The sequence below is a fragment of the Squalius cephalus genome (genome assembly GCF_949319135.1).
Source record: "Squalius cephalus genome assembly, chromosome: 8".
NCBI classification, from domain to species: domain Eukaryota; kingdom Metazoa; phylum Chordata; class Actinopteri; order Cypriniformes; family Leuciscidae; genus Squalius; species Squalius cephalus.
The window spans coordinates 16,114,626-16,139,287 of NC_137129.1; the positions used below are offsets into that span (position 1 = coordinate 16,114,626).

At 37.0% G+C, this 24,662-nt stretch overlaps 1 long non-coding RNA gene across 2 annotated transcripts; it reads right to left on the reverse strand.

Annotated features, from left to right (window-relative positions):
* Positions 1 to 20,144: 20,144 nt before the first annotated feature.
* On the reverse strand, positions 20,145 to 23,009 carry LOC307162744. Of its 2 annotated transcripts, XR_013821973.1 has the most exons (7): positions 22,576 to 23,009; positions 22,391 to 22,464; positions 22,216 to 22,292; positions 22,030 to 22,091; positions 21,841 to 21,915; positions 21,494 to 21,603; positions 20,273 to 20,614 (listed from the first exon to the last, which is right to left on the reverse strand). It is a non-coding gene; the product is annotated as an uncharacterized lncRNA (long non-coding RNA). The 2 variants fall into 2 exon arrangements; XR_013821972.1 differs by lacking the exon at positions 22,030 to 22,091 and having other exon boundaries at positions 20,145 to 20,614; positions 22,576 to 23,006.
* Positions 23,010 to 24,662: the final 1,653 nt, after the last annotated feature.

Genomic DNA, 24,662 nt, shown 5'->3' on the forward strand with positions numbered 1-24,662 from the left:
TATATGGAACACATGAAGAAAAGCCATTTCATGTGACATTCCAGGAACACCCTGACATACACAAAGCTTATCAGAGATCGCTGTAACATGCAGATAAAGATGTTTTGGAGACAATAAACATGATTGCAACGATATATGAATTATCTGTGTTCTTAGAGTCATGTCAGGTAGATTATATTTATAATGTAATTCTAATCGATATAGACTTTATCATCATATTCCTCACATGTTGATCCTGATGTTGAGCTGTCACTCATCAGATGAATCTGGATGACCTAAAATAGGCTTATACTAAAATAAAAAGGTAAATCTCAAGAATTAATAATTAAGCGTTGCGTCAGTTCTGGCAGGTCACGTTAGTCAAGCTCGCATCAGCTGACTCTCAGCTGATCCACGTCTACCTATAGGAATACAAAGCCTATCACTCACTGTATTCATATATGAACTCCTTCAGTATTATCAGTAGCTTTATCGCATCCCCAGCTCCTCCTCTCGTCAGTCAGTATGGCATTCTGATTCCCCTTGAATCAGAATAAATTCTCGAATTATGTTGTACTTTAAAATCTTAATTAATGATATCTGCAATACATTCATGTTGGTTCTGTTCTGTTTGTTTACCCTAAAGGGGGTTATTGCTGCTCTCCCTGCTCTTATCCATGCTAGGCTGCATGGATGCACAGGGAGTTCTTGCCCAGAATGGAACCATTCCGCCAATCCAAACTGTATGCTAATTGTAAATTGTTTTTGACGATAGTGGTCCTGCCAGAATAGAGTTCCCAAGACAAAAATAAATCACATAATGGAAATTGAGTCTAAAGTAAGAGAAATGTTAAAATGATTAACATGTTTTCTCATATCCCAGTGTAACATAAGACTAATAAGGGATGCTAATAAGCAAGCAATATGGTTGATATTTGAAGAGTGTAAACACTGTCTGGTTCTATTTGTGTTGGTCAACATGTCAACAATTTTTGCTTTGCTTTGGATTGTTTTGATATCGGTACTTGTATCAAACTTTCTGAACATCCGCTACTAGCTTCAGCCCGCTAGCATCACTAGCGTGGTCTCGCCTATCGCTCGTCTTGTTCTTGCTCTTATCACTCAAGAAATTACTGTTTTTCTGTTATGATGGTGAAAGTATCGGATGTGTTTCTATCTTTGAGTGCAGGTGAGGACACGTTCGAGCTGCATGCAGTGCAGTTGGAGCTGGAGGCCGTGGAGAAGCAGATATGCGACCTACTAGAGAAGAAGGCCAAGCTATGGAAAAAGCGATCAGCACAAGAAATCTCGCGGGCTGATGCTCACAAGTCCGTGGTAAGTAATGTTATGATTCCGACCTCCTCTACTCAGTGTGTTTCTCTGCACAGGGCCCATGCACCCAGAACGCGATCATTCCAGCCCTCATTCACTCCAGCGCCAAAACACCACGGGCCCTGGGTGCTTCATCTGTGATTCCATCGTCCGGCTCCATCGTCCGGCCAAGGTAAGGTGCGCAGTCACTGCTTTCCTGGTGCCCGTGTTCTTGATGTCGTTGCGCAGGTACCCGAAATCCTGAATGGTGAATTGTTGAATATTAAGTGTCCCCAACTAAGCAAGCCAAAAGCCAAAGGCGACAGTGCCAATGAACCAAAACTCCATCAGATGACAGAATGGAGCAAAAAAAACCTTGGGAGAAACCAGGCTCAGTCTGGAGAACTGGCCAACAAACTAAGGGTGCTTTCACACCTGCCTCATTTAGTTTGGTTGAATCGTACTAGAGTTCGTTGTCCCCCTTGGTGCGGTTCGTTTGGGCAGGTGTGAAAGCAGCAAACTCTGGAGCGGTTTTGAGAGTTCTAATAACTCTCACATAATATACAAATTTATACACTTAAAAGTTAATTCTTGTAACTTGTGTAAGTTACAGGCACATAGCATATGTTCATTCTTGTAACTTGTGTAAGTTACAGGCACGTATAACTTATTCTGTGTTGTGTCCATGATTTACATGAGTGTCATAGTTCTTCTCAAAACCATAACTGTTGACACCTGCGACGCAGGGTGTAAAATGTCATATAAACTACATGATTACACAGAAAACCATGTAGCATAAGAGTGGAAGTCTTGAAAGTCCATGGCGTCTGAATTGCTGTTAAGTCTGTTTCCTGTAGAGTCCATTTCCCACGTAGAGTCGCTCTGATGACTCGTCCCTCATGAGGCTTGTTCATGGAAATCTGAGGTGATGCTTTATACCAGTATGCCGCTTGTGATGACATCATGGCATACACACATACCTGTAACATAATAAAACGAAGAAACGGCAGACTAGCAGTATTCATGCATGGACTTCATTCTTCCATAAGTCGCACATGTTCTGTGTTGATTTTCTGTAATTGCATGTTGACACAGAAACAAACATGCAATTAGGGTCCGTGAAGTCTCTACGTTGTGTATTTTATTTCTTTATTTTTTCTTTTTTTTTTCTTTTATGGTTGGAACTCATTTTCTTGTGAACAAGTTTCTGAACCATGAAGAATTATCTTCAGCCATCTGGTGTAATTTTGTTGAAAGATCAAGAATGTCTGTTGACATTAACCCGGTGCAGCACTCATGTAATGGTGCAGGCTTGTAGTCTTGATCATGTCGATGGATGACTGAAGGTTTCGTATGTGAGTCTCTGCGTTGTGTATTTTTCTTCTGTGTTGGTTGGCTCGGCAGTGGGTCTAGTTGTTTTCTTGAGGTTGTGGCTTCATATGCAGGTGAGGAGGTCAGTGCATATGGATCTCGGGACAGCCATCAAGTGGTATCTGCACAGAGGAAGAAAGAAAACAAAAGACGACAGAGCAGTATTTGTCCAAACACTAGGGTTGTAGCAGTATTTGTTTAAACACTAGGGTTGTAGCGTTTTCAGAGTCTGCTGTTGTTGTTTCATTCTTTCCCTATTTCTTAATTGATTTGACACCTATGGACCAGTGAGGTAAGGATGGACTAAATGGGGAAAGGCCTATGAGGTAGTGTCTTCACCCTGGATTCGCCTGTTGCATTCAGTTCTTCCCAGGGCACCTCACTTGTCCGTGTGTCCTATCCTGTCCCTGTAGAAGGGGGAAACAACTGTACAGTGTGTGAGAAAATTGGCACATTTCCATTCTCCAGTGAAACATCAGTCCTAATAGGCATCATAACAGAGGTGTCTGACTGGAATATTCTGTGGTATAACATTTAACTCTTCCGAGTCGCCGATCACGCCGGCGTGATCAAATCACATGACCAGTTTAAGACGTCGAAGAATAAAAACAAAGTCACGTTGAGCGCTGCTGTCCACTTCTGTCGAAAGTGCTGGCTTGACACTCTATTATACTTTTTGTTTTGTGTTGATAGACCAAGTAAAAACGGAGATATGATAATTTAAACTTTATATACATTTTTTTTTGAAAATATTGACGCGTTCGTAAAGGAACGCAAGATGGGATGCGGCAGGCGTTGCATTTATTCTCATAACTTCGTCGGTTTTTGTCATAAAACAAAACGGAGAAAAATGCGTGAATCTGCTGACTCTGCTCTTCAGGCTGCACATTTTAGGGAGTGGAGGAGGAGCCAACTGAGCAAAGAAGTGAAATTGAAAGGCGCCCTCGGGAGTCGGGAGATTGACGGAGTAGACAGAGAGACATATATATAGAAAGAGAGAGAGAGAGATATTATTGCTAGTTTTTGGAAAAGTTTGAATAGATTTTGAGAGTAGTTTAGGAGTAGTGTAGATAGTTTAGGTAGTTTAGGTAGTTTTTTGTGGAAGGAAAATGAAGCGAATGTCTTTGGTCTCATTGTTGACAGAAACTGTTTTGAGGAGTGGCACAGATAAAAAAAAAAAACTCACCTGATAATAGTTGTAAATAGTTGTATATATAGTTTGATTTTGTGTTAATTTTACCTTTTGTATAGTATATTTGCACTTTTTAGGAACCCCTCTTACTCAAGGAAGGAAAGCCCTGTAATGTAGCTGTCTGTGTAATTGTACATGAAGTGTTTTGTAGAGTTTCTAAGCAAAAAAGAAAAGAAAAAAACGCCTATTGCCACACCTGCTTTTTGCTGTATATAGTTAGATTTTATCTCAATTTTACCTTTTTTATGTTGTATTTGCACTAATTGGGAACCCTCATACTCTGGGAATGCAAGGCCTTAAATATAGCTCTCTGTATAATTGTGTGCATAAACTTTTAAAAAGTGGCAAAGCTAAAAAGAGAAGAAAAAAAAAGCCTATGGCTACACTCGCTTTTTTTTTGTAAATCATATTTTTTTGTTTATAGCTTGATTATATCTGAATTTTACCTGTATATGTTGACATTTACAACTTGTGTTTACATTTTAAACCTTTTAAAATGCTTCATTGAGCATGTTTATGTTTTTTGTAGTAAAAAAACTATAATTTTTCTATTCGGATTTTGTGTTTTTTGTGTGATTTTGGGTCCAGTATGTTGATACAGTACATAAAAGTGAAAAAATAATTCTCTGTTCATATAGGTGATGTTGTGCTGAAAAAAACAATACCAAACATTGGTATGGTAAACATTTGTTTATGTCGCAAAATAAAAAAAAATAAAAAGTACTCAAAAACGGCCAAAATAGCCCAAGACTCCGAAGAGTTAAGGCTGTGAGTCTTACTTAATGTCTCACAAAGAAAGGCTGAGACAGTCACTTTCCTTTTGTTCTTTTAAACAAAAATAAGTCTTTCATCTTTGTTGTGAGTTACTGGGGAAATTAAGCACTCACAGCCTAAATGGTTAACACCGTATCAAGTTGCCCCACGAGTTTAACGAAGAGGGAAGGGGCTGCTTCAGAATAGCAAGCAGGCTGAGCAGAAGCTGAGTAACCTTGTTAACTTCTTTAAAATTCTTTTTGCTTTTCCTACACTCATTCATCCAATGGCCAGGTTTACCACAGTAATTACAGCTGCCCTCTCTCTTAGGACGTTTGCGTTTCTGTTCATTCTCTGTGTTGCCCTTAAAGGATGCTGCTGCAATTTTTACTCTTGCCTTGACATCAGAGTCTCTTTCCCAAGTAGCTAACCTGTCCAAGTTGTTTTGCAGGGTTCTACTGGACCATGTTAATTCTAAGTAAGGCTATGCATTTTTATGTTCTGACAGAAGACCCTGAAACCATGCACGAACGAGGGGACCATTATCATCTAGCACCTTCTCTGAAGTGTCAGCAATCCCGCTGTAAGCTGCAGCGGTCTGGCAAAATATTTCTGTGTACTCGCATACAGTTTCACCCTTCTTCTGTACCAAACCAGTGATCTTTGACCAGTCCACATTCGGTCCAACAATGTTCGTTAACACTCTTAGAACTCCCTCTCTCAATTCATCTTTTCTGGCATTTTGAAACTCAGAATTGTTTACAGCACTTTCAAAATCATTGAATTCTGACTCAGTCAAAATCTGTGATATTAGCTGGGTGATTTCAGCTAGAGACATATCGTAGAGCCGCATCTTTTTGGACAACTCTCTCCTAAACTCAGAAAAATTTCTTTGTACTGATGGCAAACTTTCAGCAATTCTCTCAATATCTTTAGGACCTAAAGCTGTGTTGACTGCTTGTATGGGGGTTGCAGATGGAACTGGATTAACCCCTTTTCTCCTATTCTGAGCCTTTTGTCTTGCTCCACACACTTCAACTGCATTTACATCTTTCATCATTGCATTGACATTGTCCTCTATTCAATCAAAAGACTGTAAATCAGGATAGCTTTCATCTGACTGTTGGTCTTCTGAGTCACATTTGGTTGAGGCCTTGAGGCCCACCGTTTTCTTGAAAGAGAATACTTGAGTGTGCAATTGTTTGTTCTGTTCTTTTAACTTAGCAATACACTGAGCTTGTTCTTGTGCAATGGATAAGCTAAATTCTCTGTGACAACAGATAATGGCTTTCACATTGTTCTTGCGAATACTTGCTCCTAGTATCTTTTTACAATCTTCAATTGACCATACTTTGTCTGCATCAATGCCAAATTTCTTTGTTAAATTCAATCTGACTTCCTCAGTCACGATTGAGTCCATGCATTCTCCTAACAAAGACTTAACCCTCTGGGGTCTGAGGGGTTTTTGGGGTCCTTGAGATGTTCTGACATGCCCTGACATTTGTGCTTTTTTCAGTTGCTTATAAACATATTAATGGCAAAAGTGTAAATTCACTCTATTTAGCACAAACAGGGCTATCATAATATGTGAACAACTTGCATGTACATGTTTGTATTTTTGAGAGAATAATGTTTATGCATGGTTTTTTAAAAAACAAAAAACTAAAGTTTCTGAAATAAGGCCATAAAACACATTCTAAATATATGTAAATAAGACTTTTGACGAATGGATTTCGTTGCCTAGAATTTTTTCTTCAAAATTATGTGAAAATCATCCTGCCTAATCATTCACATAACACAATACATTGATTTAAATCTTGTAAAACACTTTTTGTTTGGAAAGGCAATATGCGGGTGGGCGTGATTCACACCTGCAGAGTCAATGGGGCCCGCATAATGAGGCTGCATACCTAATGAGCCTTTCATTCAGGTGTGTGACTCAGCCACAAGAATGCAAGGACAATATATAACTGATTTGTTGTTTTTTCCACAAATTTTGCTTGCAAATTGTACAATATCCAAGGTAAACATTTCTAGTAATTGTGCAGTTAATTGTTCTCATACTGTATTTTCAGATTTGGAAAATATTCTCTTCCCAAATGTGTCACTAATAAAGCATAATAAAATTATTTAAAGAGAAGGCTTATAATGACCTTTTAAGATTTTGTTTACATCTATCCATATATATATATATATATATATATATATATATACACAATTGTTATATTGTATAAGGTTATACAATTACAACAACATTTAAAATTGTAACAATATTTCCAGTGTAATCTTTCTTTGTATTCGCGATTCATATTAAAACAGTATTTTTGCCAGCTGTAGTAGCTCCACAACAGCGCGCATCTGTGCGTTCATTCATTCAGATTAGAACAAAGCAAACAGAACTGACCTAATTCCTCAGCGGTATCCATTTGCTCCTCGAAATGATACTTCCAGAACTTCTGAGGTAAATTTTTTGCAGGATTATTATCAAGATAGTATTATTCCTCGCAGCATCGTAAAGTACATGAGTCTGAAAGTGAACTCGCGGTGTGTGTTATCCAGCTGATGTGGGCGTTTCACAGGTTTGTTTGGATCGGCTCACATTTGTTAATGAAAAAATTATTAAAAGTAAGATACAATTGATACAAAACGAAATTCGTTTTAAAGAAAGGATTTGTACTTTCTGTTTTGAGGTCTCTGTGAAAGTTTGAAAGTCTTTTAGTGCTTTTTTTAGAGCGCTCACGTCCATAATGGAGAACTGTCACGTAGCCTAATATTGTTTTTTCCTCATACATGCGAACACGAAAAATAAAAGACAAAAGACTTTTAAGTAAAACTTACTCCGAAATTGTGTTCTCGGCGGAATTCGCTCTTCAATATGCTGCCGTTCGTCGTCTGAGTTACAATCTTCCTCTGAGGAAAAGGTGCATTCTTCCTCGCTGTCCAGAATCATCTGAAGGGCAACTTTATTACCGGAGAAGCGTGTCATACTCAAAACGCGATGAACTATCACTAAGTCTGATGAAGAAACTTTTTATGGCATTGATCGAGGGGCGTATGCGATGCATACTAGATCACCTAACTATTTACATGTGAATCGCGCCGGGGGCGGGGCGGACGCAGCTGATTATAGAGATAATGAAGCAGAAGGAAAAACGGTACCTCTCCTTGCTTTCAAACGGATTACGTGAGTTGAAAACATTTGTTTTTTATATAAATTACTTCATTTAAAAGAGGAGATTTCAAGCTTCATAAAGACATATCTCACGTGCCTGTGTGAGAAGTATTCGCTGAGTTATGATTCATTTTCGGACGCGTTTCAGACTGGACTACACGGAGAGAGAGAAGGCAGAACTCGCTTCGTGTTTATTTTTCTTTATTTGGCGAAAAGCACAACACTTTGTTTTTATTGTGAGTGTACACAAAAATAGTACACACTTAACAGGATAGATTGATGTATAACACAAGCATATAAGATAAAAATTTATATTTTTATTTTATTATTTTTTTGCACTCATACGGAAAAAAACGAGCCTATCGCGCCGGCGCGATAGCCGACCTCAGGGGGTTAAACTCATTGTCTGTCCATAAAGGGGTAGCTAATCCACCTTTCTCAGTTGTGGGAATCAGCCTAGCATTCCTTCTAACAATTTTGTGAATTTCTATGTTACCACACAAACAAACACTAAACTTCTCTCTTGAACAGAGGGCACACTTGTAAACTTTCCAAATGACAAACACTTAACACTTAACTTCCCTGCCGACAAGAACAGAGGATAAACAAAATAACTAGCACATAAAGCTAATCCTTCTCTGCCTAAAGCAAAGGATACAAAATATTAGCACATTATGCTAATCTTCCCTGCCTGAAAACAGAGGATAAATTTCATCTCTAAAAGACAACTTTAGAGGATAATTTAGTTAACCAAACTCTACAGCTGTTTGTTAACTTCTCTGAACGGCGCAGAGGAAAAGCAAATTTGTACTGGTTTGCAACGGTTCTTTGAATGGAGTGAAACTCACCAACCCTTGGTTGTAAAGGAAGATTCAGTCTGGAAATCTTTGTTCAGCTGGAAGTTTTGCTCTGGATTCCAAAAGATGCAGTCTGGAAAGCAGATCTTTGTTTGAGCTTGAAGTTTTCAAACTGGATGGAAAGCTGGAAAGCTGGAAAGATTCAGTCTGGTAATCTTCATTCTTTGTTGAGCTTGAAGTTTCAAGATTCAGATCTTTGAGCTTAAAGTTCTTTGAGTTTCCTTTTTCTCCATCCAGGTCACAGCAGCAAATTGTTGGGAACTTATTCCTTCATCGAAGCAAAAACCAGGAGACTTGAGATGGATCTTATAAGCAGAAGAGATTTATTCTTCCAAGTAGTCTGTAGTTCATCATCATCATCAAGACTAACTCAAGACAGTTGCCTTGCAAATTTATAGACATTTAGGGGGAGGGATTTACATTGAGGTTGAACAAAGCATGCAAATTAAGTATACAGGTTTAGGTAAAACACCCTAGACTGAATGTCTGGCCAATCAGCATAACAGTCTATTGCATTGCAAATTGCATAGACGAATCATTCGTGTGCTAATCCCATCAGTCTGAGTGATACTGGGACCCAAAGAGCCATTAAAGACAAAAGGTGCGTCTTGGGGCTACTTACTCGAGCCATTAACGACAAAAGGTGACTTATAATAGAGAAAACAGGTCTGGCAGAAACTGTTGATACCATTATCCTAACCTAACCTTAAAATGCTAACTTCAATATACTCAACTTTTACTGTTGCAAACTAAATTAAACATTTAATAAATTTGTAATCCAACAGAAGCTTGTTAGTAGATTTTCTCTCCGCCATCACGCTTCGTACAATCTTCAGGCGAACTTCAGGCGTGTCGTGTGCATGTGATATTGTAACGTGTGCGAGGGAGGGGGGGGATCTGTGGCGTGTGCCCGACCTGTGATTGACAGTCAGATATCACACCCCCCTGCGCTGATTGGACCCGATGATCCGGGAACGGTGGATTTTTGCAAAACAAATAACACACTCCAGGTGGAGTAGAAGCTCGGGTTTTTTTCTAAAACCACCTTATTTATGTTGTTCTGTCGGATTATAGTGTAGATTTCACTGAATATGATAAAAAAAAATGTTGCAGACGGCAGCTTTAATTGATAGAAGTGTGAATTAGTTCATTATATTGTATATACTGTGTCTATTCCTCGGTTAGTGAGGTCAAACAATAAATCTACTGTAGGATCTAGAAAAAATCTGATCGTGATTAAACCAGAAAATCTCAAAATCAGTGAACAAAAACAACTTCTAAAGCTAGGTCTCCTAAACATCAGATAGCTCACACCTAAGGCGGTTATTGTAAATTAAATGATCACAGATAATAGTTTTGATGTTATAAACACGAGCCCTGTCTGAGTGGTCGTGGCGGTGGTGTTGCAACTATCTATAGAGATATTCTTAATGTTACTCAGAAAACAGGTTTAAATCATTTGAAGGGCGTGTGCTAAATATTACACTCAGATAAGAAAAAATCCCTACTATCTCTTGCTTTGGCTACCATGTATAGACCCCCAGGGTCCTTTGTCGATTTCCTAAAAGAGTTTTCAGGTTTTGGTCTAGTGGTCCTATTGGTCAACGTCGATAAAGCATTAATTGTTTGAGATTTTAACATTCAGGTAGATAATACAAAGAATGTGTTAGGGGCTGCGTTTACAGATTTACTAAATGGTTCGTTTGGGATTCCGTTTGTGATTCGATACCATACTATTGTGCTATAGTACATTCTATCTTTTGCAGTTCAGGTGCCTCCGTCCCAACATACTGTACAACACGACATTCATTCACTTCACATGTTAACGCAGTAAGAGAGTTACGCTCATGTGACACTAAAGTTATTTGCAGTCATAAAAGATTATAATTTGCATGTGTAAATGCATAACATAACATAGCATAAGATTTTGAAGGGTGTGGATTTTGGAATAAACTGCTGCTTCAATGTATATGTAATAAGTGAATATAATCAAGGTATTCATCAATATTTTTCCTCTAAATGTCACATGAGTTGAATGACTTATCTAGGCTTGTGAGATTTTACTTTGTTATAGAAGTAACCAGTGTGATTACTGAAATGTTCTTTTCATGTATTCTCTAATGTCTGTATTTGATATCTGAATGCAGTAACAGTGCTTGCTCATTTAGCCCAGCTTCCAGAAATGAAATATGGAAAGATGTTTTGTTTTGTTTGAGAAAGGTCTTCAACATGTGTCAATACATACATCTGTTTTTCTAGTGTACTCTGACAACTATGGTCACAGGGGTCAATGAAGTCTGTAGTTTAAGAGACAATCTCTTTGTTAAAACCTTACTTTCCAGTTAGACTTAAGTGTAGCTCTCCTTGAGAGAAAGAAAGCATTATCTTGATGTTTTTAGACGACTCTCCTGTTTATAGTTAGAGCCTGGCCAAATCCAACCTTGGAAAAGCTGTGTGTCATTGTGCGTGTTAGTCTTTTTGGTTGCAGGTTTTTTAGTTACTTGAGTAAGAGTAAAAAGTATCCAATGAAAAAACTACTCAAGTAGCTAGTTACTAGTTACTTCAGATCATATATATAACATGATATTATTTAGATATTTTTCATTTAAATGACTATTATTATCATAATTATATAGGCTATCTTTGCAACAAAAACAGAAGAGACAAGCTTTATTCCTGCCATCTGTAGCCCGAAAATCATTGCCTGTCCTTTGGTTTGTATAATAGTAACTTATACAACTACATTTGGATTATTAGACAATTGCGAAATAAAGTGACTGCAGAGTTTTGCATTCACATTACTGCACACACATTACCGCGGGATGGCGGGTGTTCATTTCATAAACTGTGGACAATGGTAGCTTATTTAATGTATAAATTAATGTGTCCAAAAAATTTGTTGTGTCATACTTTGTAGTAGTGCTATCGTGGCGTAATAATCTGTTTGGTTGTAAAATGTATACTTAATGAAATGAAATCGAATGTATCGTCCTGTGGAATCATTTATTCACAGACAGCTTACGAAGATGTTCAACTAATAAAGATCTTCATCGCTGGCAAAAATATGATGCATTTGCAGATTTGCTTTCACTTGACTGCACTGTAGGTCCACGGCCACTTCATCTAACGCTCTTGATGTTATTAAATCTTCCTGTTACGACTCCGAGTCGAGTGTGAATTGAAAGCGCTTCAGACGATTCAGTGCGTGCAGGAAACAGAACAGATCATTCAAACTGATTCGCGAACCGATTTAGACAGATCTGCCAACTTGTTTGATGAAGTCATTGAACAGAATCGACTCAAAAGAGTGATTCATTTGTGATTTGAGCATCGCTCATGCCCAGAAAAAAGATACAGTGCACTTGGTATAAAACTACGCATTTAACAACATGTATTGCATTAAAATAAAGTAACGAGGAACGTCGCCCAACGTAACGAAATAAAAGTACAGTTTTTTCATTAGAAATGTACTCAAGTTAAAGTAAAAGTACCCACATTTAAATCTACTCTTAAACATGTTACCAAAAAAATACTCAAGTAAATGTAACGAAGTAAATGTACTTCGTTACTACCCACCTCTGGATGTAGGGTATAATTGCTGTGATCTTTGTAGGCGGGGCGGCCTACGAACTCCTGTGTGAGTCTTGAAGCTGACTTCTGCTGATGAAACTGCAAGCAAACTATCTTCAGTAAATCTTTAATTTAATTTATTATAATTCTGACTCCGGGTCTTCTTTCAAACATCTGGTCCTTGGGTCCTAAACCCCTAACAGTAATGGTGGAGGATGCGCGGGCAATTATTCTCGGTGACACCCCTGGCAAATCAGCAAACATTGTAAAAAGATTTTATTATTTGGTTAGGGCTGTCTGAATGGAAAAGATTGGGTCAACAAAGGGGAGAGTGAGGATTAATTATAGGCTACTAAAGTAGTCGCTGATGGCGTCGTTAGAGGCAGCAGGCAGTGCTACGCACGAGTAAGTGCTAAATAATTATGCTGAGAGTATAAGAAGTCGCTGGTAGCTTCGTTACGATTGACGGTAGCAGACAGCGCAACCCGAAGCGTGCTCTGTGGGGGCCCCACTGGGCAATGCACCACCCCAGCATAATACGTCCCTGGATTGTAGGTCCAGTGGCACCACAAACCTGCTCCATTTCTTCCATCTCAGATAGGGGATCCCCAAATTTAGTGAATCAGGCAGTTAGGGATTAAGCTATTAGTTAGGAAAACAAAAATACTAAAAAAAATAGGGTTGTTTGCCAGGGATGCATCAGGAACGATCCTGAGAGAAAAATAAAAAAAGTTGTGACCCAAATTGGCGTGGACCAGTATTTTGGAGTATACTCCACTTTCATCACGCAGAAGCCAAGCTGTGTTCAAAGATCGCCGCCTCCATTTCTGCAATAACTTCAGGTGAGTTTGAATCGTGATTAAAGGGTCATGAAACCCTAAACCAAATTTTCTGAGATTTTAACAGAGGTATATGTGTTGAACACCATTGAAGACAATTGAAGACAAGAGTTGGTTGGCCATCAACCACGGACACATCTAAACTATGTGTGTGTAGCAACCATTCAACTTGAGAATGGTGGACTTCGGCCTTGTACAGCAATGCAGGTTTCGTCTTGCGAGTGGCGGTCCCGAGGACTTTTCTATCGCTTCAGAGGTGTGTGTGTGTCTAAAATGTAACCCTGACCGTTTTATAATACTCGTTATTAAAATGTAGATATTTCGATAATACCTCAATTGTATGGAACGTATGCTTAATTTGTGCAAATTTCTATGTCACTGTCCATCTTTATTATAGGGTTCAGGGGGCGTGTAGATCTAGGATATGTATAGAACGTTTTTTTTTTTAAGCGGAAAATGTATTATTTTCAAATATGCATTTATAGTGTGTATAGAAACAAATATATATTTTATAATGACATAATTATACATATGCATGTACATTTATATGTTTTAAATAGAATTATGATTACTTCATAGTAGGCTAATATATGTAGCAGGGCATTCAGTTACTTTTGAAAGGACAAAAATAAGGTGTCAGTGTATTTCATTAGACTTTAACTTTGCCAGCTATAAAAAAAAATCTAGCATTTCCTCATGTTTTACCACTGATTTTTAGTGACAGTCGATATGCATGGGCCACTGGCGATGACAGTTTCCCCCCCTCTCCCCTGCCGTGCCATACCACACCCACTCCCCTCCCTTCTTCTCGCAGCCACCACGCCCATTTAAGTTGCATTTTTAAAAAAAATTGTGAGCTAGACTTGAGCTGAAAGAGGGGGGTTTCATGACCCTTTAAAGGGCACCTATTAAGCAAAATTCACTTTAATATGGTGTTTGAATGTGTGTGTACACAACCACCCTATAATGATAAAAATCCACCCAGTGCTTTTTTTTATAATCCCCATAAATCATAAGCACTGTCTCAGAACAAGCTGTTCTCAGATTCGGGGCAATGTGACGTCACTTTGCACAGGCCCCTCCCATGACGGTTGATTGACACTACAGTTTGAGCATAGACCCACCCTGAGTGAGCTGGACACAGAGTCTGCCATTGTTTCGACGCTTGAGCAACTGTAGACAAGAATGTCTCCTAAGCGATTGAGGTGTTTTGTTGTTGGATGTCAGAATGAACATCAGTCTTCATTTACTCTTGTTGTTACTCGAGGATGGATCAGTACAACTGTTCGTGATCCAGCTTACGGTCTCCGGAGTGACAGGCCTAACGTTACTGACCACGGCAGAAATGAAAGTGAGAGCGCACACTTTATGACAGCTCATCGATTCATTTTACGGATATAAGGTTTACCAGTTTATTAAGCATCCACTGAAAAGGTGTGTATATATTTGTTTACTGTTAGTTGTAACAAGTGTTTTGTGTACTTCGCTGTGTATGTTGTTGATAATGAAAGGGAGAGAGAGAGAGTTTATGGATAAGACTTTAAGGTACTATACGGTTATCCGGACCACACCTGACCACACGTGACCACAACCGCTCTTGGTTGGTCGCAACCCCAGTGACGGGTAGGTTTAGCGGCGGGGTTGGGGTAGGTCATCGCATGTGGTCCGGATAACCGTATAGTACTGACTTGAATGCTCACTTCTTATACTGTGTTTATTCAGCTCTTACTGTGATTCTCTGGAGTAAAACTAACGCTTCATCTTTTGTGTGATGTACAATAAACTTCACTGAACTCATCAGTATATTTTCGTCATCATTCGGACAGGGTCTGCTACAACAGGCTTGTATTAATATTAGATAAAAGCAGATGACAAATAAGTTATAACCATAATTAAACTAAACTATACCTGTTCTATCTCCATACAGCATATATTCTCCGGCTCTGTGGGCATTATTGTCCGACTCCGAGTCGAAATGAACACCGCATCTGAGAGTTTCTGTTCTGATATTACCAGATGAGATTGTCCTGGCTCTAAGCGCGAGCTCGTGAGGCTCCGCCCCCTGTGTCGGCAGCAGCAGTTCATTTGCATTTAAAGGGATACACACTAAAACAGCGTGTTTTTCTGAGCCCCAAAAAATGACAATTTAAACATGCTGTAAAAAATTATCTGTTGGGTATTTTGAGCTAAAACTTCACATACACACTCTGGGGACATCAGAGACTTATTTTACATCTTGTGATAAGAGTTATAATAGGTGCCCTTTAAGATATGGCAGACAAATTAAGTAACTTGATCAGTCCTCAAACAAATAGTGAGGCAGAAGAGAGCAAAAGCTGTAAGCAGCTGCGCTCTGAAGCTCTCACTTCAAAGAGATTTGCAGAAATTAAGAAAATTAAGTTTAGTCAGGGTTTTGATTACGATTGGCAAGATAAACAACTTGACTGGCTACAAATAAAGAAAGAAACTGAAAAATTCTAAGTTTTAGCCTCGTATTGCTTACAATGATTACAAGAAGCAAGTAAAGGAAATTATGGGTCGGGGATCATTTCCTTGGACAAGTGTGTCTAAAGATGTGAAAATCCCTTAGAACAGCGACACACTGCTTCAAGGGTGTGCAGTAAGTTGGAGCCGTTTGCTAGCTCACAATGATCAAAATCTAGGCAAGGTGTGTGCTGCTGTAGTTCAGGCTGACACAGCCATCAGATGACAGAGAGTGTTTTACTGTAAATGGCCTCTCAGAAGGTGAGAAAATGTGAAAGTGACAGAATTTCTGGTGTTAATGTGGGTTTGAAAGTAGATCAGTGTTTAATATGACAATTTTAAAGTTTTTGTCTGAGAAAGAACAAGAGATAAAAACCAGGTCAAAAGATTGAAGTCTTAAGGGAATCCTTTTGAAGGAAAGATCTATAATAATTATTTGTGAATTGATGAATAGGGGTTGATGTAAAATTAATGACTCCAAAAAATGTGAGTTGCAAAAATATAAAAAATATGTTTATTTGAAAACACGTCATTTCTGGCAAAGATGCCTTAAACTGGGCTAGAGTTAAAGTCTGATGTTAGAAGTTTATGAGAGTGCAGTGTACCAGTCCTGAATGCCCCAGAGTCTCTCTCATTCAATGTCAGCTAAAAGCTGTTATCTGAGCCTGTGTCAAGTGATAATTCACTTAGAGGGCAATTCATTTAGGGGCAATTTGTAAATGTTTTAAAAGTAAAACTGAATGACTTTAAAGAAGTCTTTAAAATGATAATAAAGACCTTAAACAATAGAAGTGACGTTTTTGACTAGTTTATTTTAGGACCAGTGACTTCTTTGTCTAGTCTTAGTCTCCACCATGAGACAGGGCTGATGGTTCCAGTTACAGATGTAGCAGTACACTGAATGGATGGTTTTGATAACTAAATTCACTGAGTCTAATCTCAGCACTGAGATTTTGCTGATTTGGAGATGTTTAATGGATTTTAGTGATTAAATACTGCTGTTATTAACCTGTCTCCCTGTGTTAACACTATTATGCAACCTGAGGCTCTGGTGACTCTTGATCGCACCTTCCCTAAGCTCCAGCGAACAACTGATTATGTTGAAGAAAACTGTCAAAGATTCTGTTATGGGAAAGAGCAGTTACCATACCAAAATCACCAAAATCAACTTTATTATAGAAGTTACCAATGTGATCACTGAAATGTTCTTTTCATGTATTCTCTAATGCAGTAACAGTGCTTGCTCATTTAGCCCAGCTTCCAAAAATGAAATATGGAAAGATGTTTTGTTTTGTTTCAAGTGTCCAAGTGTCAGCTGCATAATCAATGGAGACATGCTTCAATCTATTTGTATATCTGTGGAAAATTACTGTTTATCTATTTCTTAGCCAATCAGAAACTGCAACCTGAAGCAAGGACGTAGCTTAGACCTTGATGTAGGGTATAATTGCTCACACAAACTCCTGTGTGAGTCTTGAAGCTGACTTCTGCTGATGAAACTGCAAACTATCTTCACTAAATATTTTCTTTAATTTATTATAATTCTGACTCCGGGCCTTCTTTCAAACATCTGGTCCTTGGGTCCTAAACTGTTACCTCCTAACAATTTAATTTGCATGCTGCTCTGAGCACGTGAAGCGTTTGTGCAATAAAAGCCTGCAGCGCTTGAGTACTGAACTAAGTTATCTTTTGCGTCTTATTGGGTTTAAACTGGCAAATACACATGAAGTTGACATAGCCACAGTCAGTTAAGTCTAAAGTTAAAGTAGACAATTGAGAGAAAATCGGATGTGTGTCTGTATCCGTGCTGCATGAGCTCTTAAAGTGACAGCAACATAATAATAAACATGCTGCCCCTAGTCCTTAATGTTAATAAAACAACAAAAGAGCAAATCACTCACTGCTCTTCACTGAAGAATTACAGTTGCTTAAATAAGAATCAATGTATAATTTATACAGTGAAGTCTATGTAGTGTTTTATTTATTTTTTACATTTAATTCAATTTCTTATTTGAATGGTGCTGTTATTTACACCTACTGTGGCTGAAAAAATAAAGCAAAATTTATTTAATTTGTAAATTATGTTGTGTACTTGTAATGTGCATCTTATTTTTAATAACAAAGATAAAATAATGAAATACAGATTTTTATTTTCACCCACTATATTGCCTACATCAGGGGTGTCAAACTCAGTTCCTGGAGGGCCACAGCCCTGCAGAGTTTAGCTTCAACCCTAATTAAACATACCTGATCAGCTAATCAAGTCCTTCAGGCTTATTTGAAAACTGCAGGTGTGTGTGTGTTGAAGCAGGGTTGGAACAAAACTGTGTAGGGCTGTGGCCCTCCAGGAACTGAGTTTGACACCTGTGGCCTACATGGTCTGTCTTTCTTTTTTATATTATTTCTGTTATATTTTGTTACCTTGTAAAGCTAAGTTTTTTAAAATAGAGAAATTAGTTTGGCTGTATTATTCAGTCACTTGCAAAATAGTAACATAAACATGAAAAGAATTGTGATAAAATCATGAATCACGATTTTCCTGAAAAAAAATCGTGATATGATATTTTTGCCATATCGCTCAATCCTAAAAGAGGCTATAACAGAACAGCACTACACTACTAGTTAAAAAAATAATAAAATACTATGACAGAAGTACATGAGCAAACAAAATGCGTTGAAGTGGGGAGTCCACTGAAATTATGTATTCCTGTCCCTTACAACAACCTGGATGAAATTTTGGATGCAACTGTAGCCCCTCCAGTTCGAACCGCCCGCTCTAAGCGGGACTCGAACCTGGGCCCGTCCACATGGGACGCGGGCGCTCTAACAAGGAGGCTAAAGACTGTAGCAGAAGAGCCTCTTCTCAATATTATTAACTTGTCTTTATCTCTAGGTCATGTAACAAGACCGTTCAAGTTGGCAGTTATTAAGCCTCTCATTAAGAAACCACAGTTATATCCAAATGAATTAGCAAATTGCAGACCCATTTCAAATCTTCCATTTATGTCTAAAATACTAGAAAATAATTGTGTCCGCTCAATTGTGCTCCTTCTTGCAAAAAAAAAGGAAAATATCAATGCAAAATCTCAGTCTGGATTCAGGCCCCATCATAGCACAGGAACTGGGCTCGTTAAAATTACTAATGACTCACTTTTAGCTTCTGACCAAGGCTGCATATCAATACTAGTTTTACTTCATCTTAGTGCTGCGTTTGACACTATAGATCATAAAATACTCTTAGATCGACTTCAAAATTACACTGGTATTCAGGGACAGGCATTAAAGTGGTTTAGATTGTACCTATCAGGCCGTTACCATTTTGTCTATTTAAACGGGGAAAAATCTAAGATAATGTCAGTAAATTATGAAATGCCGCAAGGATCTGTGTTAGGCCCTCTGCTATTTTCAATATATATGCTGCCACTTGGTAATATTAAAAGAAAACAGAGAATTAGTTTCCACAGTTATGCAGATGATCCTCAGTTAAATATTTCATCACAACCAGATGAAATCTCTAAATTATCCAAGTTTCTTCTATTAAATTCAGATAAGACTGAGGTATTACTTATTGGAACAAAAACCTGTACACAGAATCTCTTAGAATACAATTTGCATGTAGAAGGATGTAATGTAACTTCATCCTCTACAGTTAAAGACCTAGGTGTTATATAAGACAGCAATTTGTCTTTCAAAAAATCTGATTTCATTACAAAAATAGCTTTCTTCCTGTTCAGAAACATCGCTAAGCAATGGAATATGCTATCTGTTTCTGATGCAGAAAAGTTAGTTCATGCATTCATGACCTCCACACTAGATTACTGTAATGCATTACTAGCTGGTTGTCCTGCATCCTCAATAAACAAGCTACAATTAGTCCAAAATGCAGCTGCCAGGCCAAGCAAATATGATCATACACTGTAAAAAAAAATATGCCTCTCCAACATAAAAATTTCTAGTGACCCGTTGCACCTAAAATTTTTAGTTGGCCCAATTTAAGTTGCAGAAACCAACTTCTTTGTGTTGTGCTGACTACCCCTGCATGTAGACTGAGCTTGAAATAGAATGTTGTGTCAATTAAATATTTTCTGTTGACTAAACATAGCTTGTTGGGCCAACAAGCAGACTCAAATTGAAATAAAATGTTGTATTAATTAAATATTTCATGTTGGCCAAAAAGTCTATTTTTCATTAATGTTGGTCAAAAAATCTATTTTTCGTTATTTCAAATAAATAACACACTATGCTCTGATAAAGTACATTTTATGTATTTATTTAAATCCATATGAACTTGTCTGTCATGCTAATAAAATAGCATGGCATATCACTCTTAGTCAATAGCTGTACTGGAAAAACAAATATCTGCTTTACAAAATGAAACTCGAAACTTACACTTACAGTGTTAAAATGTATTCCGTTAGTAATGTGCATATTTCACACTTTCAAAAGTGTTATTTTAACTCCAAAATGGAGGGAGTCATATATACATTTCAGGAGTGTTAAATTTGACTCAAATTGAGTTTGTATTTATGAGATGTGCTTTTTGACAAAAGGAATCTTTTCAGAAATAAAAGCAAAGCATTTAACCTATTGATAACAATGAATGCACATCAAAACAATCCAGAAAGTTAAAATGTAACCTTAGTCTGGGATCATAGTAGAATTCTGTTCATTGTAATGTTAAAAATAAAGGCAAAATGCAAACAGTTGTTTTAACAAACTAGTTTTTATTAACAAACAAGTCCCTTTACATCATAGGTTAACTTTTAAAATAAATGAAGGCAAAATATAGACATTTCTGCCATCAGAATTATGTGAAAGCTGCTCATCAAATGGTCTGTTATCTCTGTAATACTTCAAGTCCTGTACATGTCAGTGAATGTAAGTCCTGTGTCAGTGAAGTTGAGTCAATACCTTCGACTTTGCAACAGTACAGCAACAACATTCAACAGATGAAAAACAGTTGCAGGATACGAGTGGATCAGTTGTGTCCAATTGCTAACAGTAAAGTTCAGTGCATAGTTGTTTCACAGAGAAGGAAAGGCTGTGCAGATCCAACTTTCTCGAAAAATCCTGTAGTGCTGGTTCCCTAGAGTAGACAACACAAAACCAGACCATTTACAATTAATATTTGTGTTTTATAAATACAGCAAGTTTATGGTGGAAAAAGTTCAATCATCTTAGACTTTCGTGACTCAAACAATAAACTATTTTGGTTAGATTAAGACTTGAATTTACTGATTTCCAAGTAAATTAAAGACTTAATTCATCCAAAAATATAAATTCTGTCATTAATTATTCACCCTTATGTTGTTCCAAACCAGTAAGAGTTTTGCTCATCTTTGGAACACTTAATGATGATATTTTAAAATTTCTGTCCCTTCATCGACAGCCTATTCAACTATCACTTCCAAAGCCACAGAAAGGTATAAAGGAAATCATAAGTAATCATGTGACTCAAGTGGTTTAACCTCAATTTTTTTTTTATGAAGCAACAAGAGTGCTTTGTTTGCACAAAAAAACAACAACAAAAAACTTAACTTTATGTACTAATTATTAATCTTCGATGCACGCTCACTTAACATCTGCTTTCGCATCAACAACATGCACAACTCGTAATGTTCTCATGAACGCATGTTGGAAATTTATATTTTCTAAATTAAGTGGTAAATGTTTTGTTGCTGCAAACACAGCACTCGCGTAGTTTAATAAAATGTATGTTAAACCACTGGAGTCGCATGGAGTACTTTAATGATGTACCTTTACACCTTTATGGGGCTTGAACGTGGTATTTGCGTAGACTGTCAATGGAGGGACAGGAAGCTCTCAGATTTCATTAAAAATATCCTCATTTGTGTTGTAAAGATGAAAGAAAGTCTTACATGTTTGGAACGAGATGAGGGTAAGTAATGACATAATTTCCATTTGTAGGTGAACTAACCCTTTAGGAATAAATTTAGACACGCACCTTAAGAAATCTCACTAAATAGTCAGCTGACGGAAGAATCTTTGTTCCCTTCTTGTGGCTTTGTGATGTTGGAGGCAGGTGATGGGCAGAGATTTCCCAATCAGTTGAGTCTAAAATTAAAAAAGCAAGACAACATCTACCTGTCAAATCATGAAAACAATTGGTTTGAAAACTAATTTTATTTAAGGAAAAGGAAAAGTAACTTTTGTAAAGTAATTTGACTGGACAAATTCAAAATGACTTATGAAACACAAAAAAATCTAGTTATACCAAATAGCAACAAAGCTTTTTTTAAATGTTTATGCACATGATTATCTCAAATGTTATCTGTAAAATCTGACCCTCACCAGGTTCTAGTCTGCACAGCCTTTAAAGACCAAGCCTGGTTAGCCTTAACCACTTGGTGCAGCATGGAAATGCTCCTAGCAAACACAAATAGCAAATACATTTAAACATGAAAGCATATCCAAACATCAACCAAAATTGAATCTGATAAATACATTTTCATAAACATTTAATCTTAAAGAATTACTTACACATTCTAAGAAAATTTGTTTTTCAGTTAACGTTAGGTTTCAGTTAAGATAAGTTAGGTGTGCTGGCAAACGAAAGTAAAATATGGTTTGAGGATAAATACATTATGATATTTGCACATCACAAATATTGTCATAAAACAAAATAACATTATAAAATACATATTGTAAATGAGTTAAAACACTTACTCTGTGTTTTCACCGTTAAAAGCAAACTCCGTGTCTGCACTGCGTCACGAGTCAAAGATGCAGGGCCTAACGTTAGTCTGTGACAAAGGTTTAGGCGCACACATCACATAAATATCGTTATAAAACAATATAATGCCATGAAATACATGTTGTAAATTAGGTTAAAAACACTTACTTTCGGTGTTTTCCCTGTTAACGTTACAAGCAAACCTTCTCGTCGTCAGCTCCGTATTGAGTCAAAGATGTCGCCTTTGAGAAAGGTTTCAGCTCGTTTAAGCATGTGCACAGACTGAGCATTTAAATTTCTCTATAAATCAATATGTTATAAAATGCATATTGTAAATTAGATAAAACACTTACTTTCGTCGTTTCTCTGTTTAAAAGCAACCTCACCCAGGTCTGCTCCGCATCGCGCGTCAACGAAAATGCCTTTCTGAGAACGATTTAGCCATTTACAGCACATACATATTGTAATAAAACAATATAATGTTATAAAATGCATATATAAATGCGATAAAACACTAAATATCTGTGTTTTCCCTCCTCGTATGCCTTGCATCGTGAGTCAAAGAAAATGGCGTCTGTGAAAAAAGTTTCGTCGCGCTTCTTTGCGCATGCTCAGACGATTGACGCTGTTCCCTCTTGCTCGGCCAACATAATATTTTTTGTGCAACGTTAAAAGTTCTGTGAACACAATTATTTATTTTCTCTTGATGAACATTTTGTAGTACAGTCATGGAAATCATGCAATCATTGACCAAACATATTTTTTCTTTTTTGACACAACCATTATGTTGAGCCAACATGTATTTCCTCATTTGTACAACTTTTCGCATCAATCATTTTTTACAGTGTATAACAACAATTTTATCATCTCTTTAAGTTCCATATCAATCACAAATTATTGCTACTGACCTAAAAGGCCCTAAATGGTGTAGCTCCTGTGTTTTTAACTTAACTTCTATCGCCCTACAATCCATCACGCTCTTTAAGATCACAAAACTTGGGGCGATATCTAATTCCACTAAAGGAGGGAGAGCGTTTTCATGTTTAGCCTCTAAACTCTGAAATAGCCTTCCCGATAATGTTCAGGGCTCAGACACACTCTCTCAGTTTAAATCTAGATTAAAGACACATCTCTTTAGCCAAACATTCACATAATGCATCTCAATACCTTACTCATAACCCAGTTATATCAGATCAAATGCTCATGATTATCTTTTATTATCAGCAGCTATGCTAATTATTTTCCATTTGCTTTTCTGTTTTATCTCGGGATGCCCATCCTGAGGTAACTAGAGAGTATATCCAGTTTGTATCCAGCCTCTTATGAAGACTTCAGATGTCCCAACACCTGTGAAAAGAGAGTGCCAACTCCTGCGAGGACTTCAGATGAAGCAAGCTCTGAATCAACATGCACAAATGCATTTTTTTTTCTTTATATCCTAATCATTTGTTAACAAACATGAATTCATTACTTCAATAATTGTTTAAATTAATACATTATTAGCTAACTGTGTGATTTGTATGTACATTTCTGAAATACATAATTTGGACACAGTCACCTCAACAGATCACTCTAAATTGTAATGGGGACATGCATTTTCTGTAAAGCTGCTTTGAAACGATATGTATTGTGAAAAGCGATACAAATAAATGTGAATTGAAATGTGAATTGAACAATACAGTCTGCAAGATAGGCCCCGGCCACCCAGGGGTAAACAAATCACTGTTTCCAATTCATTTGGGGAAAGTAAAGAGAAATTTATAATATATTTGGCTGTTTTAGATACCTAAATAAAAAAAACAAAAAAAAAATGGTGATGTATTTTTGACAGCAAATTGAATAAAATACATGTATTGCAGCAATTAAGCAACAAAGTCTACAGTAGGCTTTATTTTATTATTTAAATTGATTTTATTACAGATAAAAATAAGTTTAAAAAGGTAAGAGAGGAAGAGAGAGAGAAATAATGCAAATTATTGTGTTGCCCCACTGAAATGCTGCAGTCAGACCTTTGTGTTTTGCCAGCTATATGTCTACTTTTAAATTATCAAAACAAATCAATTTCCATTTTGAATGAATTTTCTCTGTTGACTCCACAGTAATCTCTCAGAGACTGAATTGTTTGTATCCCCTGCAGTCTTCTTCAGCTTCTTTTATTAAACATGTTGGCAATAAAGAAAAAGAAAAGTTTGGATTATTATTATTATTTCAACATTTTTATTTATCATTTTTTGCAGTTACATTTGGTGTCACAAATGGTATAAGAAAAATGTGTTGATTATAGACTGATAAAACTGGATTTTTAAACAAGAATTAAAATGAATAATCTCAATTGACTTTTATTCCTGCTTTCTATTTTACATACATACATATATATATATATATATATATATATATATATATATATATATATATATATACATATATATATATATATATA